The sequence below is a fragment of the Aquarana catesbeiana genome, linkage group LG05 (assembly GCF_042186555.1).
Source record: "Aquarana catesbeiana isolate 2022-GZ linkage group LG05, ASM4218655v1, whole genome shotgun sequence".
Lineage (NCBI taxonomy): Eukaryota > Metazoa > Chordata > Amphibia > Anura > Ranidae > Aquarana > Aquarana catesbeiana.
The window spans coordinates 284,162,978-284,181,566 of record NC_133328.1 but is presented as its reverse complement, the minus strand read 5'-3'; positions in this window follow the sequence as shown (position 1 = coordinate 284,181,566).

Here is an 18,589-nt window from a genome sequence, read left to right as displayed (position 1 = left end):
AGGTAGTGGCTCACAATCCCCTTTGCACGTGCACTTCTACTTACCCTTCCCACTAGACAATAACATCAGGAAAGCCTCTCACATGACTCCATCTTACATTGCCCTTACATTCGATGGCCACTAAAGTCCCCGAACCAACGCACACATCCTATATACCTGACACACGAGCGTCACTGCCTTCTTGCGTCCATTCTTCTCACTGCCACATTAGACACACCCCAGAACTAACACACACCCCCAACTCCAAGATAAAAGGCTGATGGTGAGAGGGACCGTTTAGGTCACTCATATCTGTTTTTTCCTTTTATTCCATTCTTTTTTCCTTTCTGACTCTTCTCATCAACCATACCTCTCAACCGCCAAACCAACCCCTACACAGTGGTCGCACACACTTCATCTAACTCTCAATCGTTACTTCCAGTATAAACCCACTGATTTGTACCGGCGGATATACCCCTGTGGCTTGGGACACCGATTTAGGTGACCTGAACACCACATTGTGCCGACTCCCCCTTTCCCGACCCCTTTGAAAGCTCTACCTACCCTCCTTACCCAAACAGCAACCCTCACCACCCCAAAGCTCCTGCCACAGCCCACACCTCGCCATAAAATGAATTTGAATAAAGCCCTCAAGGCACAGACAACAACGAAAATCAATGAAACCTCGCTCAAAATAGTTTCCCTTAATGTAAAGGGACTCAATACACCAGAAAAACGATCCAAACTCCTTCTTACCATGCACAGACTTAACGCCAACATCATCTTTCTACAGGAAACACACTTCCGTTCTAATAACATCCCAAAACTAGCTAATGCCCAATTCCCGTACGTGACACACGCCACCAACCCTCTACATAAAACGAAAGGGGTCTCGATTCTTGTTGCTAAAAACTGCCCCTTTAAGATCACGGACTCGCTGATAGACACGGACGGCAGATATCTTTTCCTAAAAGGCTCGATACACGACAGAACGATAACACTGGCAAACATATACGCCCCAAACAAACAGCAGATAACATTCTTTAGATCTGTCACCAATGCCCTCACGACATTCAAGGAAGGTACCCTTGTACTAGGAGGGGACTTCAATGTCCCCTTAAACCCAATCCAAGACACATCCTCGGGAACCACAATACTTCCATACAAAGCCCTTAGGGTAATCAACACCCTCCTCAAAAAGCTCCTTCTTCACGATACGTGGCGCACCCTAAACCCAGATGCCAAAGACTACACCTTCTACTCCATACCCCACAACCGATACTCCAGAATAGACTATCTACTACTGTCACAAAACGACCTACCGCTTATCCATCGCACCTCCATTGAGCCCATGACTATATCAGACCACCATCCCATAACTCTTTCACTGAAACTCCCCGAAATTACGCCTCGCTCACGCACATGGAGACTGGACCCCTCATTACTCACTGACCCTTCCATCACAAAGGAAGTAGAAACCACATTACAACACTTTTTCCAAGAAAACAACCCAGAAGACACCTCCCCTATAAACAATTGGGAAACCCACAAAAGTGTAATCAGGGGCACTTTCATTGCGGCGGCGGCCAAAAGAAAAAAGAAAAAAGAAAACAATACGCAGATTTAATAGAAAAGATACGCAGATTAGAGGGGATACACAAACAATCTCACGCGAGGGCCGCTTTAAATGACCTGATACAGGCCAGGAAAGATTTACTAAACCTACTGGACAAACAGTTACAACGAAAATACATTTTATCTAAAAAGAAATTCTATGAATTTGGCAACAAAGCAAGCAAAATGCTAGCCAGAGCGCTTCAATCTGCTAGATCTAACCAGACGATCCACCAAATTACTGACCCCTCCGGACGCAAACTGAACAAAACTCCTGATATTACCCAACAATTTGTAAAGTACTACAGCAAACTATACAACCTTCCCAACCCCACACCATCCTCGGATAACATTTCCCGCACCCAAATGATATCAGACTTCTTAAAAAAATATAGCCCTACTCCTATATCGGAATCCATGGCCCAGGAAATGAATACCCCACTTACCCGCACTGAGGTAGACACCGCCCTTAAACAGTTGAAAGCAGGCAAAAGCCCAGGTCCAGACGGCCTTACCGCAGGCTATTACAAAACATACGCAGGACTTCTCACACCCTCATTTTTAAAAGCTTTCAACACATTCGCACAACCTACTAACCCCCCGCGAGATCTCCTCACGGCCCACATAGTAGTAATTCCCAAACCGGACAAAGACCATTCTCTAGTCACAAACTTCAGACCCATCTCACTACTAAACGTGGACCTTAAATGGTACGCAAAAACATTAGCAAATCGCCTCCTACCTTTAATACCCCAACTTATAGGTCTTGACCAAGTGGGCTTTGTACCTGGAAGGGAAGCGAGGGATAATACCCTAAAGACCCTCAATATCCACCACTGGCTCACGTCCAGCAAAAACAAGGGATTTATGCTATCCCTGGACGCGGAGAAGGCATTCGACAGAGTGGCATGGGACTACATGAAGGAAACCCTCAAAACTATCGGCCTTCCCCAAATAATGCTGAACTATATATTAGCGCTATACTCTAATCCTACAGCAAAGGTCCAAATCAACGGCCACCTGTCGGATGCCTTCTCCGTGTCTAACGGAACTCGCCAAGGATGTCCTCTCTCCCCATTAATCTTCATTCTTTCTCTTGAACCTCTTCTTAGACGCCTCAACTCCAATGCAGACATCAAAGGTATACAAATTAAACACCGCACATACAAATTGGCAGCATTCGTGGATGACATCCTATTATTCCTTACAGAACCCCTCACCACAATCCCAAACCTACTCAAAGACTTCCAAACCTTTCATACCATATCTAACCTTCAAATCAACTTCTCGAAATCAAAAGCTCTTAACATATCCCTTCCCCCAGAAATTTACCAACAATGTCAACTTAATTTCCCATTCACATGGAACAAGCGTGCAATTCCCTACTTAGGCATCCAGGTGCCGACCTCTTTAACAGACTTATATGCCCTTAACCATTCCACACTCCTTCATAAAATTCAAACAGATTTAACAAAATGGTCCTCAGGACACTTCTCCTGGTTCGGCAGGGCCACAATCATAAAAATGAACATCCTACCCAGAATTCTGTACCTCCTGCAAACCATCCCAATCAAAATACCACCTACATTCTGTTCCACATACCGTAAAGCTTGCACGACCTTTCTATGGGGTAAAACTCGCCCGAGACTGAGCTTCGAGAGACTGACTACACCCAAATGCATGGGAGGCATAGGTCTTCCTGACATACATAAGTACCAACAAGCATGCCACCTGGCTAGGATTATTGATTGGAATATACACTCCGAAAACAAAGACTGGGTACACTTGGAACAATCATTCTCACATATTCCCATCCAAAACCTCCCATGGATAAATTCCCCCTCTATACCCTTGGAATATTCCCGACACCCACTCATCAACCCCACGCTAACTTCATTCCGAACAGCATGTAGTAAACACAAAATCTCAACAATCAATGGACCAATGACACCTCTAAGACTGAATCCAGACTTCACTCCGGGCATGCACACTTCCTTCTTACAAGACATTTGGCCACACAAGACAATAAGAGCCGAACACTTCTTTGAAAGAAAACGCCTCTTATCACAATCCACCTTGGCCTCTAAATTGAACATAGATACCTTTCCCTTCTGGACATTCGTCCAACTCCGAAATTTCTTTACCAAAACAACGACCACCACAGACTGGTCCAGAACCACAACCCCATTTGAAAAGCTATGTTTGAGCACCAGCACAATACCACATTTGATCTCACAAACATATACCCTATTATTCGACGAACAAACTCCGACATCGCACTGGACCAACAAACAATGGGAAAAAGACCTTTCCATACAAATAAATGACCAAGAATGGGACGCCATATGCACCCTAATCCACAAGGGTTCGATGAACGTGCAAGTCCAAGAAAATGCATACAAAATATTCTCCAGATGGTACAGGACCCCGCTTTTGTTACATCACTTCAACCCATCAATACCCCACATATGCTGGAGATGTAACGGAGACACGGGATCACTACTACATATCTGGTGGTCTTGCCCCAAAATCAAACCCTTCTGGAAGGAAGTCCACAATCTGATCACAAAAATCACTACATACACCTTAGATTTTGAACCCGCAATGTTTTTACTACATCACTCTTCTACCCATATACCAGCGTACCACCGCTCCCTAGCCATGCATTTAGTGAACGCAGCGAGAATGTGCATACCCCCCAAATGGCGTTCCACCGAACCACCTACCATAATGGAATGGTTCAAACGCATACACCAAACAATGGTCATGGAAGACCTTGTTCATCAATCCAATGACACACAAGCTAAGTTCACTAAAACATGGACAACTTGGATACACTTCACTACTACAAATGAATACAAAAGATACACAACGTGAATGACTCTATTGGGCTGTGGCAGGAAGCAGACCTCTCCCTGCTTCCCCCCTGTTCTATCCCATAACATCCCCCTCCACCCTCTTCATTTCCCCTCCTCACCTCCACGTTCACTCCTCCACCCCGCACAAAACACGCAGGACACCAAGACACATAACACCAGACTTTTAAACCAAACAGTCTCTCATTAACCTACCATATTAACCTGCACCATTTATGAAAGACACATGCCTTTTCTACAAAACTCTACACTCACAACCATAATCATACCACTTGACATCATATACACATTTACTATGAAAAAGTCTGAAAATATACTTCCCTCAACATTTACCTTCCTCATCAGGAACCATAAATAGCACTTACATCGCCATCCATGTAAGATTGCTAATTTTTTATCAATTGAGAATACACACTGGATCTTTCATATTAAATGTAAGCACCATTACTACATACCCAGTTACTCAACGCTAACAAACATATATAGCCTAAATGCTTAATTTCAATACCTAACGGCTGCGACCGCATTGTTACCTGTGTTATTGACTTATTTTACTTTTTCTGTATCTGGTAATTTTTGCTCGAAAACTTCAATAAAAACTTGTTTAAAAAAAAAAAATAACACATTTACATAATGTCCATGATAGGTTTCCAGGGTCTAGTTCATGCGTTTGGTTTGACCATCTGTTTGAGGGTGATGTGAGGTAGTGAGAGCGTTTCTCCCAGTTTCTTGCAAAACGCTCTCCAGAATCGGGAAACAAACTGGGATCTGCGGTCAATATGGCAAAGGAAGAGGGGAGACAGTGTTTCCGCTGTAGGTAATCCAGGGAGCAATACAAGGTCTTAAGAGTGATGGTGACACCAGGATGACCAGATAACACACCATCATGTGCCCAGAGGAGTACAGATTTTCTGAGGCTAGGGGCTACGAACAGACGACCTGGAGGTATCTTCAAGCCTTGGGGAACACAATTCTGGGTTTCTTGTAACTGATGGGAAAGAGCCATAGAGATCTATTTTGTGAGGTGGTATTATATACTGCTCAGTAGGTCGCTCTTCTTCAGAAGTAGGGATGAGCTTCGAGTTCGAGTCGAACTCACGTTCGACTCGAACATCGGCTTGTTCGCCAGTTCGCCGAACAGCGAATAATTTGGGGTGTTCGCGGCAAATTCGAATGCTACGGAACACCCTTTAAAAGTCTATGGGAGAAATCAAAAGTGCTAATTTTAAAGGCTTATATTCATGGTATTGTCAAAAAAAGTGTTTGGGGACCTGGGTCCTGCCCCAAGGGACATGGATCAATGCAAAAAAAGTTTTAAAAACTGACGTTTTTTCGGGAGCAGTGATTTTAATAATGCTTAAAGTGAAACAATAAAAGTGTAATATCCCTTTAAATTTCGTACCTGGGGGGTGTCTATAGTATGCTTGTAAAGGGGCGCATGTTTCCCATGTTTAGAACAGTCTGACAGCATTTAAAACTACTCACGGCTATTAATGAATTGCCGGTCCGACAACACACATAAAAGTTCATTGATAAAAACGGCATGGGAATTCCCCACAGGGGAACCCCGAACCAAAATTTAAAAAAAAAATGACGTGGGGGGTCCCCCTAAATTCCATACCAGGCCCTTCAGGTCTGGTATGGGTTTTAAGGGGAACCCCGCGCCAAAATTAAAAAAAAAAATGGTGTGGGGTCCCCCCAAAAATCCATACCAGACCCTTATCCGAGCAAACAACCTGGCAGGCTGCAGGAAAAGAGGGGGCTGAGAGAGCACCCCCCCTCCTTAACCGTACCAGGCCACATGCCCTCAACATTGGGAGGGTGCTTTGGGGTAGCCCCCAAAACACCTTGTCCTCATGTTGATGGGGACAAGGGCCTCATCCCCACAACCCTTGGCCAGTGATTGTGGGGGTCTGGGGGCATGGGGCTTATCGGAAATCTGGAAGCCCCCTTTAACAAGGGGACCCCCAGATCCCGGCCCTCCCGTGTGAAATGGTAAGGGGGTACAAAAGTACCCCTACCATTTCACAAAAATACTGTCAAAAATGTTAAAAAAGACAAGAGACAGTTTTTGACAATTCCTTTATTTAAATGCTTCTTCTTTCTTCTATCTTCTTTCTTCTATCTTCCTTCGGTTTCTTCTTCCAGAAGAAGAGAGAAGCGTCACACAGTGGGAGCCTCTCTCCATGCCATCATGGATGCGGAGTGGCCCGAGGAGAAGGGAAGAAGACGCCGACGCCACGGAGGAAGATGCTGGACGAGAACACCGGAGGAAGAACCAGAAGAACCAGAAGAAGATGAAGATGGAGGAAGAAACTGAAGGAAGATAGAAGAAAGAAGATAGAAGAAAGAAGAAGCATTTAAATAAAGGAATTGTCAAAAACTGTCTCTTGTCATTTTTAACATATTTGACAGTTTTTTTGTGAAATTGTAGGGGTACTTTTGTACCCCCTTACCATTTCACACAGGGGGGAGGGCCAGGATCTGGGGGTCCCCTTGCTAAAGGGGGCTTCCAGATTCCGATAAGCCCCCCACCCGCAGACCCCCACAACCACTGGCCAAGGGTTGTGGGGATGAGGCCCTTGTCCTCATCAACATGGGGACAAGGTGTTTTGGGGGGCTACCCCAAAACACCCACCCAATGTTGAGGGCATGTGGCCTGGTACGGTTCAGGAAGGGGGGCGCTCTCTTGTCCCCCCTCTTTTCCTGTGGCCTGCCAGGTTGTGTGCTCGGATAAGGGTCTGGTATGGATTTTTAGGGGGACCCCACGCCATTTTTTTTTTTTAATTTTGGCCGGGGTTCCCCTTAAAATCCATACCAGACCTGAAGGGTGTGGTATAGATTTTGAGGGGGACTCCCATGCCATTTTTTTTTTAAATTTTGGCCAGGGTTCCCCTTAATATTCATACCAGACCTGAAGGGCCTGGTATGGAATTTAGGGGGACCCCCACGTCATTTTTTTTTAAATTTTGGTTTGGGGTTCCCCTGTGGGGAATTCCCATGCTGTTTTTATCAATGAACTTTTATGTGTATTGTCGGACCGGCAATTCATTAATGGCCGCGAGTAGTTTTAAATGACTTTTTTTCTTTTGAAATGTCATTTTGCTGTCAGACTATTCTAAACACGGGAAACATGCGCCCCTTTACAGGCATACTATAGACACCCCCCAGGTACGAAATTTAAAGGGATATTACACTTTTATTGTTTCACTTTAAGCATTATTCAAATCACTGCTCCCAAAAAAAGTCAGTTTTTAAAACTTTTTTTGCATTGATCCATGTCCCCTGGGGCAGGACCCAGGTCCCCAAACACTTTTTATGACAATAACTTGCATATACAGTCAGGTCCATAAATATTGGGACATCGACCCAAGCTAATTTTTTGGGCTCTATACACCACCACAATGGATTTGAAATTAAACGAACAAGATGTGCTTTAACTGCAGACTTTCAGCTTTAATTTGAGGGTATTTACATCCAAATCAGGTGAACGGTGTAGGAATTACAACAGTTTGTATATGTGCCTCCCACTTTTTAAGGGACCAAAAGTAATGGGACAGATTAACAATCATCCATCAAACTTTCACTTTTTAATACTTGGTTGCAAATCCTTTCCAGTCAATTACAGCCTGAAGTCTGGAACGCATAGACATCACCAGATGCTGGGTTTCATCCCTGGTGATGCTCTGACAGGCCTCTACTGCAACTGTCTTCAGTTCCTACTTGTTCTTGGGATATTTTTCCTTCAGTTTTGTCTTCAGCAAGTGAAATGCATGCTTAATCAGATTCAGGTCAGGTAATTGACTTGGCCATTGCATAACATTCCACTTCTTTCCCTTAAAAAACTCTTTGGTCGCTTTCGCATATGCTTCGGGTCATTGTCCATCTGCACTGTGAAGCGCCGTCCAATGAGTTCTGAAGCATTTTGCTGAATATGAGTAGATAATATTGCCCGAAACACTTCAGAATTCATCCTGCTGCTTTTTTCAGCAGTCACATCATCAATAAATACAAGAGAACCAATTCCATTGGCAGCCATACATGCCCACGCCATGACACTACCACCACTATGCTTCACTGATGAGGTGGTATGCTTTGGATCATGAGCAGTTCCTTTCCTTCTCCATACTCTTCTCTTCCTATCACTCTGGTACAATTTAATCTTGGTCTCATCTGTCCATAGGATGTTGTTCCAGAACTGTGAAGGCTTTTTTAGATGTTGTTTGGCAAACTCTAATCTGGCCTTCCTGTTTTTGAGGCTCACCAATGGTTTACATCTTGTGGTGAACCCTCTTGTGAAGTCTTCTCTTGATTGTTGACTTTGACACACATACACCTACCTCCTGGAGAGTGTTCTTGATCTGGCCAACTGTTGTGAAGGGTGTTTTCTTCACCAGGGAAAGAATTCTTCGGTCATCCACCACAGTTGTTTTCCGTGATCTTCTGGGTCTTTTGGTGTTGCTGAGCTCACCGGTGCGTTATTTCTTTTTAAGGATGTTCCGAACAGTTGATTTGGCCACACCTAATGTTTTTGCTATCTCCCTGATGGGTTTGTTTTGTTTTTTCAGCCTAACGATGGCTTGCTTCACTGATAGTGACAGCTCTTTGGATCTCATATTGAGAGTTGACAGCAACAGATTCTAAATGCAAATAGCACACTTGAAATGAACTCTGGACCTTTTATCTGCTCCTTGTAAATGGGATAATGAGAGAATAACACACACCTGTCCATGGAACAGCTGAACAGCCAATTGTCCCATTACTTTTGGTCCCTTAAAAAGTGGGAGGCACATATACAAACTGTTGTAATTCCTACACCTTTCACCTGATTTGGATGTAAATACCCTCAAATTAAAGCTGAAAGTCTGCAGTTAAAGCACATTGTGTTTGTTTCATTTCAAATCCATTGTGGTGGTGTATAGAGCCAAAAAGATTAGAATTGTGTCGACGTCCCAATATTTATGGACCTGACTATAAGCCTTTAAAATTAGCACTTTTGATTATTCATGTTCATGTCCCATAGACTTTAATGGTGTTCGCGTGTTCGAACAAATTTTTTGCCTGTTCGCAATTTCAGGTGCGAACCGAACAGGGGGGTGTTCGGCTCATCCTGATTCAGAAGTAGCGAGCTGTCTGGAAAGAGCATCAGCTTTCTTGTTTTATGCCCAGGGACAAAATTAAAATGGGAGAAAAACAGAGCCCATAGAGCCTGACGTGAATTCAAATGTTTAGCAGTCTGAAGCTACAGCAGGTTTTTATGGTCAGTCAGGACAAAAAAAGGCTTGGGAGCCCCTTCCAGAAGATGTCGCCATTCAGACAATGCCAATTTGATGGCCAGTAGTTCTCAATTCCCAACATCAAAATTAATCTCTGCTGGAGAAAACTGGATGGATTCTACTGGATCTAGGCTGTCTCTGGGATAGCACGGCACCTGCTCCTACCTCAGAGGCATCAACCTCAACAATCTACTAGAGATCGGGATTTGGATGCTGAAGAATTGGAGCCTTGCTGAACATGTCTTTTAATTGCTGGAAAGCTGATTCCGCTTCTGAGGGCCACACCTTTTAATTTGTACCTTTCTTAGTCATAGCAGTAAGGGGGCAGCAATGGAGGCTAAACCTTTGATGAAGCGTCTGTAGTAATTTGGAAAGCTTTGGAGCCCTCTTAAAATGATCGGTTGGGGCCATTGCAAGATATCAGAAAGTTTTTGAGGGTCCATTTGGAAACCGACAGCACTTATAATGTATCCAAGGAAAGGTATACAGGTTTGATGGAAACTGCATTTCTCAAACTTCGCGTAAAGGTGGTTTTCTCTCAGTTGTTGTAATACCTGCTTTACATGTGAGATGTGCTCTAGATGAGTCTTGGAAAAGATTAAAATGTTGTCCAAGTAAATGATCACAAAACTGTTGCTGAAATCATGAAAAATGTCATTCATGAAACGTTGGAAGACAGCAGGGGCGTTACACAGTCCAAATGGCATAACCATTTGGACTGAGTCTGGATTGGTGCAGAGGCACGAGGCAAGCAAGTTTTAAGCATAGCACAAAGTTCATTTACCTTGACATCCAGAGAAGAAAGATGGTGTTCATGAGCTCCAATCAATTGTCCCTGATGCAAAATCGCCTTAACAATCTCAAAAGGGTCCACTGCCATTGTGGCCTATTTGTAATGTAAGGTACCTGTGGTAGGAAGTGTCCGAAGTGGACCTTGTATGCTGAGGATTCAGACGAAAACATAGTCAGGCAGGTCAAGTCGGCAACAGATCAGGCAAAGTGGTACAAAATGGAAATCCAAAGAATGGTCAGACAGGCGGAGGTCATACACGGGCTGGCGGTAAAGTACCAAATCAGCAGGCTGGAGAATGGTTAAGAATTCAGGTAGAGGTTCAATACACGGTAATCCAAATCACAGAGTTATCAATACACCCAGGGAGCTAGTTCAAACAAACGGGCACTGAGTAACAGGAAGTGCTGCTATTTATGGGCTGCTTGATTGTACATTGTCCGCAGCTGGCAGCAGGTGGGGCTAGTGAGTCCAAGGCAATGCATCAAGCTGGGAGAACATTGCAATAACTCCAGAGCTCCTCTGTGGCACAATAGGTAAGACTGCAGCTATGGGACCAGGAACATCCCAGTTCGAAGACACCCAGGTACATGACAGGGATCTTGGCATTCTGTAAATTTTTCTCGTGAGCTCCTATTTTTATCAGTGTCCCTCTCAAACAGTCCTTGTGAGCATTCCAGAGAACATAGGGGCTGCCCACAGAGTTTTTGTTTTCTCTAAAAAAGGTCTCAATCTCAGAAGCAATCTGCTCTTTGTATGGAGATCGAGCTATAAGTGAGGTATTTAGCCTCCAGATTTTGAGGTATTTAGCCTCCAGATTTTCCCAGGGGGAAATAGTATAGTGGGGGTAGTGACAATTTTCATACTGATTGGCGTGTGATTCGACCAAGTTATCAAGCCAATTTTGGTGTCTGAGATTGTTTGTAGTGTGGCCGAATCGGTTAAGAACAGATTAATTCTTGAGTAAGTTCTTTGAGCGCTATAGTAAAAGGTATAATCTTTTTCCTCATTGTAATGGCACCTCCATGGGTCATATAGATTTTCCCTGTCTTTAAAAGAAGACAGTGCAGAAGAGCGTCTTTTAGAGGTGTTTGTAGTGTCTAGGGAGCTATCTACAATGTCGTTAAAATCTCCACAGATAATTAGGTGGGATCTTCTAAGGGGTTGTATTTTGTGAATTAGATCTTTGTAAAAATGATTCTGATGCTTGTTGGGAGAGTAAATGTTGGTTATCGTGATGTAATGATCATTAATAGTGGCAGACACGATCAGATATTGCCCATCACGATCAATTTTAATGTCTTCAAGCTTGAAGGCAAGGGAAGTTCTGACAGATTTGTATGACTCCAGCCTTCTTTTTTGGGGCATTAGCAAAGAAATATTTGGTGAATTGTTTATGGGAGCATTTTGGTGGGTGTCCAGCTGGGAAATGTGTTTCTTAGACACATAGGGTGTCCGTTTGTAGAGATAGGGCCTCTTTCCATAGTAAATTGCATTTGAAAGGTGAATTCAGGCCATTCGCATTAATTGAGGTTATAGTGTAGGCCAAGGGGAGCATATAGAGGGATGTCTAAGAATGTACGATAAGATTATACCTTATGATACTCCGAGTGTCCAATACATATATATTGAGGACAAAGATGCAAATTGAAGTTTTTCTTTAATGAAGAAAATTTGAAAAGAAATACAGATAAAATTGACAAATTATTAACCGTGTAAATAGTAACAACTATAACTATTGTATTAGGACTTGTAGGTGTGCATAGCACCCTATACAAAACGGAGGTCACAAGAAGGGAGGCCAGGGTGGCTTTGGCCATTTATGGCTCAGGGGGTTTAGAACACGCACCACACTATATAAGGCCGCCTGCACGTCGGCCCTGTGTAGTGTGTTCCGGCGTGCTGAGAGAGAGAGAGAGACAGTGTCATTTCATTTGAGTTAGCTAGATTAAGCAGGACTGTCAGTGAGTTAGCTGCACTTACAGTGTATCGTGTATATATATGCATCCCAGGTGTTGCATATATATATATATATATATATATATATATATATATATATATATATATTGTATTCAGTTTAGCTAGATCCGTTCCTGTTATCTTCCTACTGACAGGCAGGCTTGTCTTGTTACAGTATTTACAGCTACCTGAAGAAAATTGCTAGTGTTCTTTTGATCCTATTAGTACCACAATCAGGCAGCTAGACTATTTACAGTTAGTGTAGTGCGTCCTCCTCACAGTGTTCAGTTAAAGCTACAAGTTAGTTTAGTGTGACCTCTGCACAGTGCTCAGCTAAAACTACAAGTTAGTGTAGTGCACAGTGTTCAGCTAAGGCTACAAGTTAGGGTAGTGCATCCTCCTCACAGTGTTCAGCTAAAACTATAAGTTAGTGTAGTGCGACCTCTGCACAGTGTTCAGCTAGAGCTCCAAGTTAGTGTAGTGCGTCCTCCTCACAGTGTTCAGCTAAAGCTACAAGTTCGTTTAGTGTGACCTCTGCACAGTGTTCAGCTAAAGCTAAAAGTTAGTGTAGTGCGTCCTGATCACAGTGTTCAGCTAAAACTACAAGTTAGTGTAGTGCGACCTCTGCACAGTGTTCAGCTAAAGCTACAAGTTAGTGTAGTGAGACCTCTGCACAGTGTTCAGCTAAAGCTACAAGTTAGTGTAGTGCGTCCTGCTCACAGTGTTCAGCTAAAACTACAAGTTAGTGTAGTGCGTCCTCCTCACAGTGTTCAGCTAAAACTACAAGTTAGTGTAGTGAGACCCCTGAACAGTGTTCAGCTAAAGCTACAAGTTAGTGTAGTGCGTCCTCCTCACAGTGTTCAGCTAAAGCTACAAGTTAGTTTAGTGTGACCTCTGCACAGTGTTCAGCTAAAGCTACAAGTTATTGTAGTGCGTCCTGCTCACAGTGTTCAGCTTAAACTACAAGTTAGTGTAGTGCGACCTCTGCACAGTGTTCAGCTAAAGCTACAAGTTAGTGTAGTGAGACCTCTGCACAGTGTTCAGCTAAAGCTACAAGTTAGTGTAGTTCGTCCTGTTCACAGTGTTCAGCTAAAACTACAAGTTAGTGTAGTGCGACCTCTGCACAGTGTTCAGCTAAGCAACAAGTTAGTGTAGTGCGTCCTCCTCACAGTGTTCAGCTAAAACTACAAGTTAGTGTAGTGCGTCCTCCTCACAGTGTTAAGCTAAAGCTACAAGTTAGTTTAGTGTGACCTCTGCACAGTGTTCAGCTAAAGCTACAAGTTAGGGTAGTGTGTCCTCCTCACAGTGTTCAGCTAAAGCTACAAGTTGGTGTAGTGCGACCTCTGCACAGTGTTCAGCTAAAGCAACAAGTTAGTGTAGTGTGTCCTCCTCACAGTGTTCAGCTAAAACTACAAGTTAGTGTAGTGCGTCTTCCTCACAGTGTTAAGCTAAAGCTACAAGTTAGTTTAGTGTGACCTCTGCACAGTGTTCAGCTAAAGCTACAAGTTAGGGTAGTGTGTCCTCCTCACAGTGTTCAGCTAAAGCTACAAGTTGGTGTAGTGTGTCCTCCTCACAGTGTTCAGCGAAAACTACAAGTTAGTGTAGTGCGACCTCTGCAAAGTGTTCAGCTAAAGCTACAAGTTAGTGTAGTGTGTCCTCCTCACAGTGTTCAGCTAAAACTACATTTAGTGTAGTGAGACCTCTGCACAGTGTTCTGCTAAAGCTACAAGTTAGTGTAGTGCGTTTTCCTCACAGTGTTCAGCTAAAGCTACAAGTTAGTTTAGTGTGACCTCTGCACAGTGTTCAGCTAAAGCTACAAGTTAGGGTAGTGCGTCCTCCTCACAGTGTTCAGCTAAAGCTACAAGTTGGTGTAGTGTGTCCTCCTCGCAGTGTTCAGCGAAAACTACAAGTTAGTGTAGTGCGACCTCTGCACAGTGTTCAGCTAAAGCTACAAGTTAGTGTAGTGCATCCTCCTCACAGTGTTCAGCTAAAACTATAAGTTAGTGTAGTGCGACCTCTGCACAGTGTTCAGCTAAAGCTACAAGTTAGTGTAGTGCGTCCTCCTCACAGTGTTCAGCTAAACCTGCAAGTTATTTTTTTGCGAGCTCTGCACAGTGTTCAGCTAAAGCTACCTGTAGAAGGTTGGTGGTGTTTTCCTGATCCTATCACTACCACAGGCAGCTAAATAAGCTACAAGTTATTTTTTGGTGAGCTCTGCACAGTGTTCACCTAAAGCTACCTGTAGAAGGTTGGTGGTGTTTTCCTGATCCTATTACTACCACAGGCAGCTAAATAAGCTACAAGTTAGTGTAGTGTGAGCTCTGCACAGTGTTCAGCTAAAGCTACCTGTAGAAGGTTGGTGGTGTTTTCCTGATCCTATTACTACCGCAGGCAGATAAATAAGCTACAAGTTATTTTTTGGCGAGCTCTGCACAGTGTTCACCTAAAGCTACCTGTAGAAGGTTGGTGGTGTTTTCCTGATCCTATCACTACCGCAGGCAGATAAATAAGCTACAAGTTATTTTTTGGCGAGCTCTGCACAGTGTTCACCTAAAGCTACCTGTAGAAGGTTGGTGGTGTTTTCCTGATCCTATCACTACCGCAGGCAGCTAAATAAGCTACAAGTTAGTGTAGTGTGAGCTCTGCACAGTGTTCAGCTAAAGCTACCTGTAGAAGGTTGGTGGTGTTTTCCTGATCCTATCACTACCGCAGGCAGATAAATAAGCTACAAGTTATTTTTTGGCGAGCTCTGCACAGTGTTCACCTAAAGCTACCTGTAGAAGGTTGGTGGTGTTTTCCTGATCCTATCACTACCGCAGGCAGCTAAATAAGCTACAAGTTAGTGTAGTGTGAGCTCTGCACAGTGTTCAGCTAAAGCTACCTGTAGAAGGTTGGTGGTGTTTTCCTGATCCTATCACTACCGCAGGCAGATAAATAAGCTACAAGTTATTTTTTGGCGAGCTCTGCACAGTGTTCACCTAAAGCTACCTGTAGAAGGTTGGTGGTGTTTTCCTGATCCTATCACTACTGCAGGCAGCTAAATAAGCTACAAGTTAGTTTTTTGCGAGCTCTGCACAGTGCTCAGCTAAAGCTATCTGTAGAAGGTTGGTGGTGTTCTCATACTAATATATATATATATATATATATATATATATATATATATATATATATATATATATCCCAGCTTAGTGCAGCTACAGGCCATTAGTATGTCTGGAAGGCCAACAAGGAGAGGCAGACTGTCACAAGCCAATAAAAGAGGGCAAGCAGGCTCTGTGTCTAGAGGCAACAGTGCTGGTCATGGAGACGGTGCATCCTCATCAGCACGTGGCCGTGGGACACACTTGGTCTTTTTTTTTCGCAGCTGGCCATGTTGAGCCGCAACATGTGGAAGACTTGGTTGAGTGGATGACCAAGCCGTCCTCATCCTCCTCATCCTCTCTCACCCATGCTCAGGGTACTTTGTCTGGCAAAGCAGCAGCCTCTTCCCTCGGCTCAATGTCATCAGTGACTCCTTCCCTAGCCCCACCATGTCCTCCTGAGGAGTCCCTCAAAGTGTTTGACCACAGTGTTGGGTACATGCTCCAGGAGGATGCCCAGCGTTTGTAAGGCTCTGATGATGATACTGAGCTAGATGAAGGCAGTAACGTGAGCACGGACAGAGGGGGTGGCCAAGAAGGATAGCAATCTGACAGTCATGCTCCCCCTGCTGCAGCATACTGCCAGGTTTGCTCCAGTGATGAGAAGGGAGGGGATGATGAGGTCACTGACTCAACGTTGGTGCCTAATAGGAGTGAGGAGGAGGAGGCACATCACCAACGAAGCAGGATGCCCTCCAGGGGCCAGCCTAAGGGCAGCACACTGACTGCATCACACCCCAAGGCTCCGCATGTGCAGGGCACTGCAGTCTCTGAGCGTTATTCAAAAAGTTCTTTGGTGTGGGCCTTTTTTGAGACGAGTGCATCAGATTGCACCGCTGCTATTTGCAACATATGTCTCAAGCGTATCTCACGTGGCCAAAACATCTCCCGCTTGGGCACCACATGCTTGACCAGACATATTTTGACCTGCCATGCAGTTCGTTGGCAAGCATATCTAAAAGACCCACACCAAAGAACAAAGAGGACCTCTCCTTGCTCCTCATCAGCTGAGATCTCCAACCCCACTATACCTTCAGTCCTCTCTGAGACCTGCACTGAGAGGAATGAAGGTGTAGAATTAGGTGTGTCACAGCCAAGTACTTGTGGGCAATCTGCTTTCGGTACACCGATGTCAGATTATAACAGGCAAATTTCCCTGCCCCAGCTGCTGCACCGCCGAAAGAAGTTCGCTCCCAGCCATCCACATGCCCAGCGGTTGAATGCTAGCTTGGCAAAATTGCTAGCACTTCAACTGCTGCCTTTTCAGTTGGTAGACTCTGCCCCCTTCCATGATTTTGTGGAATGTGCGGTTCCTCAATGGCAGGTACCCAAACGCCACTTTTTCTCACGGAAGGCAATGTCTTGGCCTCGCTGGACAGGGCGGTCAGCGGTAAGGTGCATATTACCGCTGACTCATGGTCCAGCAGGCATGGACAGGGATGTTACCTAAGTTTCACCGCACATTGGGTGACTCTGCTGGCAGCTGGGTAGGATGCAGGACAAGGTACAGTAGTGTTGGAGGTTGTTCCACCACCACGCCTCCAAAATGCCACTACTAATGATTGTGACACACCTCTCTCCTTCATCCCCTCCTCTTCTTCTTCCTCCATGGCCTCTTCCTGTGCTTTGTCCGCGGAATCAGCGGTGCTCCATAGCCATTCAAGGGGCTACGCAAGTATGCAGGCCAAAAGATGCCATGCGGTGCTTGAGCTGGTGTGCTTGGGGGACAGGAGTGACACTGGGGCAGAGGTTCTGTCAGCTCTGCAGGGGCAGGTTCAGAGGTGGTTGACGCCATGCCAACTTAAGGCAGGAATGGTGGTTTGCGAAAATGGCACCAACCTCCTCTCTGCCCTCCGACAGGGACAAATGACCCATGTTCCCTGTTTGGCTCACGTCCTTAACTTGCTGGTGCAGCGGTTCTTGAGCAGGTACCCGGGCTTACAGGATGTCCTGAGGCAGGCCAGGAAAGTCTGTGTGCATTTCCGCTGGTCATATAATGCCAGTGCTCGGCTGGCAGACCTCCAAAAGGAGTTTAACCTGCCCAAGAACCGCCTAATCTGTGACATGCCACCAGGTGGAACTCAACGTTGGCCATGCTGCAGTGACTGCACACGCAGTGAGGGCCATCAATGAGTACCTGTGCGACTATGGCACCAGGACAGGGTCAGGGGAGCTTGGTTTTTCCCCACGCCAGTGGGCCATGATCAGGGATGCATGCACTGTCCTGTCACTATTTGAGGAGGCCAAGAGGATGGTGAGCAGTCACAGTGCATGCATCAGTGACACTGTCCCCCTTGTCCACCTGTTGCAGCACACGCTGCGTGGAATAATGGACAGGGCACTTGAGGCAGAACAGAGGCAGGAAGAAGACGACTTCCATAGCTTTCAAGGCCCCCTTTATCCAGACAGTGTTCCTGCATGCCCGCCGATCACACAGGATGAGGACGAGGATGAGGAGGAGGAGGATTGTGTCAGTATGGAGGTGGAGCCTGGCACTCAGCATCAGCAGTAGTCTTTAAGGGATCAGTCCCAAGAAACACATGGACTTGTACGTGGCTGGGAGGAGGTGGCTGCGGACCATGTCGTCCTTAGTGACCCAGAGGACTCCGGACCGAATGCCTCAGCAAACCTACGCTGCATGGCCTCCCTGATCCTGCAAAGCCTGCGTAAGGATCCTCATATTCGTGGTATCAAGGAGAAGGAACAATACTGGCTGGCAACCCTCCTTGATCCACGTTACAAGGGTAAGGTTGCGGACCTTATCTTGCCATTGCAGAGGGAGCAGAGGATGAAACATCTTCGGGAGGCCTTGCAGAAAGGTCTGTGCAACGCGTTCCCAGATACTGGGAGGTTACAAACTCCTGTTTCTGGACAACGTGTTGCTGAGGCTTCGGTCAGTCAAAGAAGGAGCAGTGGAGAAGGTGGCTGTCTGACCGATGCGTTCATACAATTTTT